Source organism: Phoca vitulina, unplaced genomic scaffold (genome assembly GCF_004348235.1).
Source record: "Phoca vitulina isolate PV1807 unplaced genomic scaffold, GSC_HSeal_1.0 scaffold23, whole genome shotgun sequence".
Lineage (NCBI taxonomy): Eukaryota > Metazoa > Chordata > Mammalia > Carnivora > Phocidae > Phoca > Phoca vitulina.
In genome coordinates this window covers 12,443,651-12,452,477 of record NW_022589726.1, presented here as the reverse complement: position 1 = coordinate 12,452,477, position 8,827 = coordinate 12,443,651, and the positions used below count along the sequence as shown (strand labels likewise).

The 8,827-nt window shown below is 36.4% G+C and overlaps 1 pseudogene across 1 annotated transcript; it reads right to left on the bottom strand.

Annotated features, from left to right (window-relative positions):
* Nucleotides 1-3,277: 3,277 nt before the first annotated feature.
* Nucleotides 3,278-5,092, bottom strand: LOC116642404 (annotated as a pseudogene). The gene is made up of 2 exons (XR_004301338.1): nucleotides 3,707-5,092; nucleotides 3,278-3,477 (listed from the first exon to the last, which is right to left on the bottom strand). The product of XR_004301338.1 is annotated as a la-related protein 7-like (transcript).
* Between the last annotated feature and the right edge of the window lie 3,735 nt (nucleotides 5,093-8,827).

Below are 8,827 nucleotides of genomic sequence, written 5' to 3'. Positions count from 1 at the left end.
GATAATAGCTGGGGAGGAGGCAGGTGGAAATTAAAATTTACCTTTAAGTTTCCCTGTTTTGTTGTTTTGGTTTTAAAAGCCAAAGGGAATTTTTAGATATAAACTAACTATCTTGGCAGGAAACTGAGAGGATAAAAATCAGTCTCCAGCAGGTTAATCAGCAGGAAATTTGGGAGGGAGGAGGCTGTAAAGAAAGAGAAAGAAGAAGAAAGAAGGGGGAGAAGGAGGAGGAAGAGAAGAGAAGAAAGAGCACAAAAAGGTTGAGACGTCTGAGAATCCTGACAGTTATTGGTCCTTGTACTCATGGTGCCATGAAGTGGCAAGACCTAAGAGTTGACTGATTTGTCAGGCCATGTGGGTTTTCCAAGTTCCATATTTGGTATTAAGTAAGATTATAGTCATTTCCAAGACCCATGTACTACATAGAAGCAGCAACAGAATTATTGAAACTGAAGGAGCATGGAAGAATACAATGATGGACATTTTTTTAAAATTTTATTTTATTATGTTATGTTAATTACCATATATTACATCATTAGTTTTTGATGTAGTGTTCCATGATTCATTGTTTGCGTATAACACCCAGTGCTCCATTCAATATGTGCCCTCTTTAATACCCATCACCAGGCTAACCCATCCCCCCACCCCCCTCCCCTCTAGAACCCTCAGTTTGTTTCTCAGAGTCCATAGTCTCCCATGGTTCGTCTTCCCCTCTGATTCCCCCCCTTTATTTTTCCCTTCCTACTATCTTTTTTTTTTTTTTAATATAATGTATTATTTGTTTCAGAGGTACAGGTCTGTGATTCATCAGTCTTACACAATTCACAGCACTCACCATAGCACATACCCTCCCCCATGTCTATCACCCAGCCACCCCAACCCTCCTACCCCTCACCATTCCAGCAACCCTCAGTTTGTTTCCTGAGATTAAGAATTCCTCATATCATTCCAGCAACCCTCAGTTTGTTTCCTGAGATTAAGAATTCTTCATATCACTCCAGCAACCCTCAGTTTGTTTCCTGAGATTAAGAATTCCTCATATCAGTGAGATCATATGATACATGTCTTTCTCTGATTACTTATTTCGCTTAGAATAATACCCTCTAGTTCCATCCATGTCATTGCAAATGGCAAGATTTCAGTTTCTTGATGGCTGCATAATATTCCATTGTATATATATGCCACATCTTCTTTATCCATTCATCTGTTGATGGACAATTGATGGACATTTTAATAGCAGCAGTATGAAAGGCAAACCAAGTAGCAGATGACCCCAGCTACTGAACTCCCTCCCAAGCATTTGAATTGGGTTAAACTCTGGGACTGTGGTAACGCTAGGAAAACTAAATCATGGATATCAAATGAAGTAAATGTCCTGTCATCCTAGTAGGTTGGTATTGGGGTAGAGTGGGAGTGTCAAAAAAGAAACGAAATTGTTTTAATGAAAATGGATGCACTGTTTTACATTTTAGCTTGTGAATGGACTAATATTTAATATTTAATGAGTGCTGTGTGTAAGGCATTATGCTAAGAATTTTGTATATAGTATCTCATTTAACATCCACATCAATCTTTTCTAAGAGTTACAGGGCATTATTTTAAATTGCATAGTGCACAAGGCGATCTCTAAAGATTGTACCCAGACTTTTTAACCTTCATGAGAAACTCAGGGTTTGGAAACACGGTTCGATCAGTCAGCCAAGTTCGTTGCCTTCTGTGTCCACACTAAATACTGTGCTACACTGCCTCTTAGCCTGTGTAAAAATGAGCAAAAAAGGAGAGGTTTCTTTCTGAACAAGAAAAGAAGCATACCAAGTCCATGAGGTTTTCAGGGAGGAGATGCTTACTGAGAAAGGCTAGTAGAGAAGAAAGAAGCAGAATGCACGATGTTCATTGCATTAGTTCATATTTTATCTCTTCATATTTAGACCAAATTGCTCTATGCATAGAAATGAATGTTTAAGACATGATTTCGCCCAACGTGCTCTTTGGGACACTTTTTCTACTGAATGTTAATAGTCATAACAAGAAATGTTTCCTAGTCAGCATAAGCTGAGGAAACAGTGAGCATAACGAAAGTTAAAATCTGTGTGTGCAGGTCTGGAGAAGGGGAGGGGAAGAATTCACAAGGTCTTTAATAACTGCAGGGACAATCGAATTTTAATTAATATTTCCATGGACATCTCCTAGGAGGGTTATGATTTGTAGCATTTCTTAAATGTATATGAGTAGGGGTTTATGAAGTATCTATTTATTTATGTGCATATGCATTTACACATTTACATACATATGTATTATTTGGTAGGTATCTCAAGGAAACAATTCTGATGGGATGTATTGTATGGAACACTGGTCTGTAAAAGGGATATTCCCCACCAGCTTAAAATCTATGAATCAGTCTTCATGTCCCCTATGGAGCCCCTATTGGACATGCCTAATCCTCTGGCTTTTCTCCTTATCTTTGTTTCTGGACATAAGGAGTAAGGCCTTGGGTACCTACCTTCTAAACTGATCCTATCTTTGAGTCTTAGGAAATAATTTGAACTTTTTTTTTTTTAAAGATTTTATTTATTTATTTGTCAGAGAGAGAGAGACTAAGCACAAGCAGGGGGGGAGCGGCAGGCAGAGGGAGAAGCAGGTTCCCTACTGAGCAAGGAGCCCGATGTGGGACTCGATCCCAGGACCCTGGGATCATGACCTGAGCTGAAGGCAGACACTTAACCGACTGAGCCACACAGGTGTCCCAACAATTTGAACTTTTTTTTTTTAAGTTTAACATTTTAATTGGAAATAGTCATATGACCCATTCAGTGGAAGCTCAGATAAGCAAAGTGCAATAAACAGAATGAAATATCACACATAAGTCTCTGTATAAATCAACATGAAAAGATATTTGAAAAGGAAAAAACAAATTACAAAATAAGAAGTAGAGTGAGTCCATTGTCAAACATTTTTTTCTAAACTATGTAGTATTATTTTTGCAAATATTATTGTTTTTGTAATATAAAAACAACAAAATTAGTGATAATGTTCAAAACATTTACTAAATCACTTTGAGGTTGATTTGTATAAGATAATGTCAACAAATAAAATGTTTTTAATGAAAAACTGTGGTATACAATGTACTTGTCTGAAGAAAAAGTCTTACTTACAAATTAAAGAACGAAAGTATTTCTTCTAATTAACATAGGTTTCAGAAAAACTATTACTACCAAAATAAAATGGATTTCCTAAGAAAAGTTCAAGTGTCCAATGAAATCTTAAGAGGTGACCCAAAACCGTTTCTCAATCATATTCAGAAAATCTAATATGTTTACTTGCTTGTTGAGTCTTTGCAAGTCTAATCTTTTCAGCTTTGGTGATTAACTTCTCAGTGCCTCTTTTCTTTTCACAAGGCTGATTAAGTTTGGCCTGACTATCTACCAAAATCTTCTACCAATACCTCTGCTCATGGTCACTAGAAAGGATCTCGAGGGAGACAATGGACTCTGAAAAACAAACTGAGGGTTCTAGAGGGGAGGGGGTTGGGAGGATGGGTTGGCCTGGTGATGGGTATTGAGGAGGGCACGTTCTGCATGGAGCACTGGGTGTTATGCACAAACAATGAATCATGGAACACTATATCTAAAACTAATGATGTAATGTATGGGGATTAACATAACAATAAAAAAATTAAAAAAAAAAAAAAAGAAAGGATCTCGAGGTTCCAGCAGTGTTTCTTTTTAATTTCTGTATATGCATTTATTACAGCTTGAGCATCCTCAGGAGTTTTAAATCTAGCATGGCACTCTGTATCTCCTTCTAGCAAATCAACATAAACAATTGAGATTGCTGCCAAAGTATCCCTGACTTGTTTCCTGCTAGGTAGAGGCTCAGTGCTAATAATCTTCACAATCACGCCACTCACAAACCGTGGTCCTGCTGCATTAACATTTTCCTGGGGACAACCCTCTTCACTGTTTGTTTTTTCATTTTTTATCTCAGACGTAGTCGGTTCTTCATTTGTTTCCATTTTTTACTCCAATTTTATTTGGGATATTGTTTTTTTTAAAGAAGGCATGCTGGTCTTTTGCAGTGCTAAATACTCTTTTTTCAAATCCATCCATTCCCTCTTTGAAAGGACTCTTAATGGTATAACCTCTTCTCCCATTTTGTGCCTCTTTTTTGTGTTTTTTCTTATGCTTCTTTTTGCTTTTAAAAGGGATCCATCTTTACATCTCCAGCATCCTTTTCCTCTTCAGTAGAGACTTCCAAATCTTTGTTCTCTTTGGAAACTTCTTTTTTAATGTTGTCTTTCTGAGTAATTTTCTTTACTTTTGACCTGGGAGTTGGGTATTCTGCTTCTTCAGATATACTTCTCTTCCTCTTCCCTGTTCTGAGTACAGGTAAGCTGGATACTTCCTGTCTTTCCCATTTTTTTCTTTTTTTTTTTGAGGACGGCTTTTGGGGTTCAGTTGTTTCTACTTCTGATCCCTCAGACATGGTCCTGGATCTTTTCATTTTACCAACACTCTTCTTACTTGTGTCCATATTTGACTCTTTGGTCTGGATAATGTCTTCCTTCTTCGTTTGGCCTTTTTTCTTCTTCTTTTTCTTTTCTTCTGATACTCAAAGCCCAGGAATGGGCTTATTTTTTACTGTCTTAGGAAATATACCAGGTTTTCTTGGTGCTTCTTCTGGTGGGTTGTTAAGAAACTCAATAGCTTTTGCTGCTTGTTCTTTTGTTTCAAATTCCACAAAGGCAAATCCCTTTGGATCTCCAGTAGATTTATAATGTGGTATGCTTATATAAACAGTGTTGCCACATTTCCCAAGTACTCTTTCAATCCAGCTGTGATTAACATTTTTGGGAAGTAATTCCACATACACTGTCCTTTCATCCTCATCCTTTGGTCATTCACCCAGTGGTTTTTTTCTCCTGATTCTGGTGCCTTCTAAGTCCAGCTCCACAACAGATGAACTTTTCAGTGCCCTGGCTATTAACTTTCCATCCCGTGGTCAATTTTTTCATTTTGTTGAAAGACACGAGTAGTGATATATCAACATATCCATCTCTGGACTTTTCTATTTGCTCTGGAAGAAATCTACCCTTGTGAAGATTTGCATCTCAAAACCAGAAGTCCGCTTGCTTAGCAATATCTGCAAGCACTTGTTTAACTCGTGACCATTTCTTTTTTTCTACTTCTTTTTTCTTTTCACTGCTTTCTTCTTCCATTGTCTTTTCTTGATTTCCACTTTGTTTCCATTCTCCGTTCAATTCCCAAAATACTGGACCGGTGATGGCATCCTTCAACCTTTTCGTCTCCAGATCCTTATAGTCCTGGTTTCCATGTCATAGGATGAGCCTGAACTTTTTTTTCTTAATATTTTTTTTTATTTTATTATGTTATGTTAATCACCATACATCATTAGTTTTTGCTGTAGTGTTCCATGATTCATTGTTTGCATATAACACCCAGTGCTCCATTCAATACATGCCCTCTTTAATACCCATCACCAGGCTAACGCATCCCCCCACCCCTCTCCCCTCTAGAACCCTCAGTTTGTTTCTCAGAGTCCATAGTCTCTCATGGTTCGTCTCCCCCTCCAATTTCCCCCCCTTCACTCTTCCCCTCCTGCTATCTTCTTCTTCTTTTTTTTTTTTTAACATATAATGTATGATTTGTTTCAGAGGTACAGGTCTGTGATTCATCAGTCTTACACAATTCACAGTGCTCACCATAGCACATACCCTCCCCAATGTCTATCACCCAGCCACCCCATCCCTCCCCCCCCCACCACTCCAGCAACACTCAGTTTGTTTCTTGAGATTAAGAATTAAAAAAAAAAAAAAAAGAATTCCTCATTTTAGTGAGATCATATGATACATGTCTTTCTCTGACTTATTTCCCTCAGCATAATACCCTCCAGTTCCATCCACGTCATTGCAAATGGTAAGATTTCATTCCTTTTGATGGCTGCATAATATTCCATTGTATATATATACCACATCTTCTTTATCCATTCATCTGTCGATGGACATCTTTTGACAGTAATGTACAGGTAACCACTCTACTGATTGGTATCTGTGTATTTCTTTGTGTGGTATTTTTGTATTTCTGACCTTAGACAAGTCAGTTAATCACTCTACAGCTCAACCTGCACTTCTGTAAATGAGAATCTGAACTAAAATAATCTAAAAACTCCCTTTTACATATCTGATTCTCATATTTTTAGAAGGTGAGAAGTTTAGAAAGATTTTAAAGTATACTAGATCACCAGCTAGTTTAGTAGTCTCAGGATTTTGTCATCAATAAATTAGCATCCACAGTAAATTTTTCCAAGTATTTGGGAAAGCTTATTTGTAACTCTTTGCAACTAATTAAGAATATGCAAATATGATAATGAGACCAGCTGGCATGGGGCCCATATTCAATTAACCCTAAATCCTTTTTAAGAAATAATACATAAAGATTTAAAAATGTCATTATTTGTGAAACATATCCTTTTTTTCTTTTGGCTTAGAAATGCAGACTTCCTGCATCTCTCTCCCACCCTCTCCACTTTTAATCCTTATTTTCCAGAGAATGGCAGACATCTTGCATAAGACCTATTACTGTTGCCCCATGATATTTTCCTGAGGTCATGTTTTTCTCTTTGTGCACACATTTGCTAATCTATGAAAGGATATTTCTCAAGAAGAATATCTAAAAAGGAACATAGGGATGTGGATCAATAGAAACCATAGCTTTAAAGAGACTAGTGGGAAACCACAGAAAAGGTCAATATGAAAACCCTTATCAGCTATACACGATGCTGTTTAAGGAGTAAGCTTTGCCTTGGGGTTCTCTAACCCGGTTATTCAGTAACTGACGGGAAACGTCTGACCTGAGGGATACTATTATTTGAAACTTGGTCTTCTTTTCCTCCCAAAGTATACAACAGCTCTATTTCCATCGAACACTTCTGAAAAAAAAAATTTTTGTGACTGTACATTTTCTGGAAAGTGATAAATTGTGTCCAGTAGGGAAAAAAAAATGGAATTTATTTTAAATGTTGTCTGAAGGTTACAATCTTAATAGAAGTCCATGAATTTGAAAAATGTTAACTCTGCAGTGTTTGACAGCTCCTGCATTTTGCAGCACACCGACATCGTCAGCTAGCGCCGCTCTTTCTGTAAATACCTCTATTCAGAAAAGCCACCACCAAAATGCAACTTTATTTACTGAGCATGTCATTATTGTTCCTAAGAATGTTTGACACTCTTTTTTGGTTCATAACTTACTAGTTTTTACAAAAGAACACTTGATTACTGAAAAGAATGTGAACTGATTAAATGTAATGTTCAATTTTATGAACATATTTTTCTTTTTGCCAAAAAGTGGTGTCCTATTTCTCTTGAATACTATATATTGCCTCAGTGTTTAACATTTGGTTCAATTGAATACAGGTGGTTAATGTTTGGTAGTATTTTGAAACTGATCCCTAGCCTGGAGACATTTTAGCATCATTCAGTGGTTTGTATTGAGAAAAGTCCAAAGCAGTATCTATAGCTGCTGACAATACTATCTTGTATAATTCTGCTTTTTCATTTAATTCCTGAGCTTTGTTCCCATAATTCCAACCTTGAGCAATGGACTTCAAGATTAATTATTGCTAAAAGAAAGTACACATGCAATCCAGGTTGTAAGTTTTTATATGGGTATGTGGTATGATGAAATCCTAGGGTAAATAACTTTCAAGTGGCATGTGCTATATTCTACAATTGCTTGTAGGATACTGCTTTGTTGGGAAAGAGTGTTTACTTTACACAACAATTAATACCTCCATGTACAGCACCTGTTATGTGTTGGTAATTGCTCCTCTGCTTGTCTCTTTGGGAGATGATAAAGCACTCCTTGGTATAACTTGGGTGACATCAAGAAGGTGAGCAATTTTTGGATTCTGGCTGAATGGCAAACAAGAACACTAGCATCTGTGTGCCAGAATAAGAATGGTGCATGGCCATGGTTTTTCCAAGGATTGCATTTCTAAATATGAGTAATTTTTAGCATATTCTCAGTATGAGTATTTTAGGTTTCATAATATAGGGAAGTAAATAATCCCTTATTGTGAACCTATTTGCTGTTGTCATGATTTAACCTAGGTAGACTGGATTGTCTTCTGTGGTCCATATATTGATATTAATTAAATATTCATATTAATATTTATTATTAATATTAATTCCTCAACCTTTTATTGGTAAAAAAATTATAAGACAAATAATTTAGTAGCATTAATGAAGTCTAAGTTCATTGAATACTTAACATTCCAATTTAGCTTCTGTAAAGTGGTAAGATAATAGGTATGATACCATACCTACTTCTTGGGCAGAAGGAATAAATAAAGTATATAGTCAAGGGAACTTGAAACAATATTAGAGATGTCATTGTGGAGAAATGGGAGCACAGGTAATGCTTAACCGCATAAGTTGTGGCCATGTGATAATCAAATGGGATGGATCCATGCAAACTGGTACACACTATATAGTGGAATGATCATTAGCAATCAAGAAGAGATTTCACCTGTAGCTAACATTTGGAAATCCATAGCTCATTTAAATCTTTTCATTTGAAGAATGCCCATAAAGCTATAGATTAAACTAAAAAGAGCATTGCTATATTTATATATTTCTAGTCTATGAGTTTTATAGGTCCCTGACAAATCAGGTTTCCAAGTGCTATCTTTAGTTGTAGTAAATACAATCTTTTTTTGCAAAATATCTTTAACTTGAAAGAGTTCAGGAAAAGTGGCAGAAATAAGAACTATTAGTTCTGCAATCTTATTATGCAAATTGAAAAAACCATTC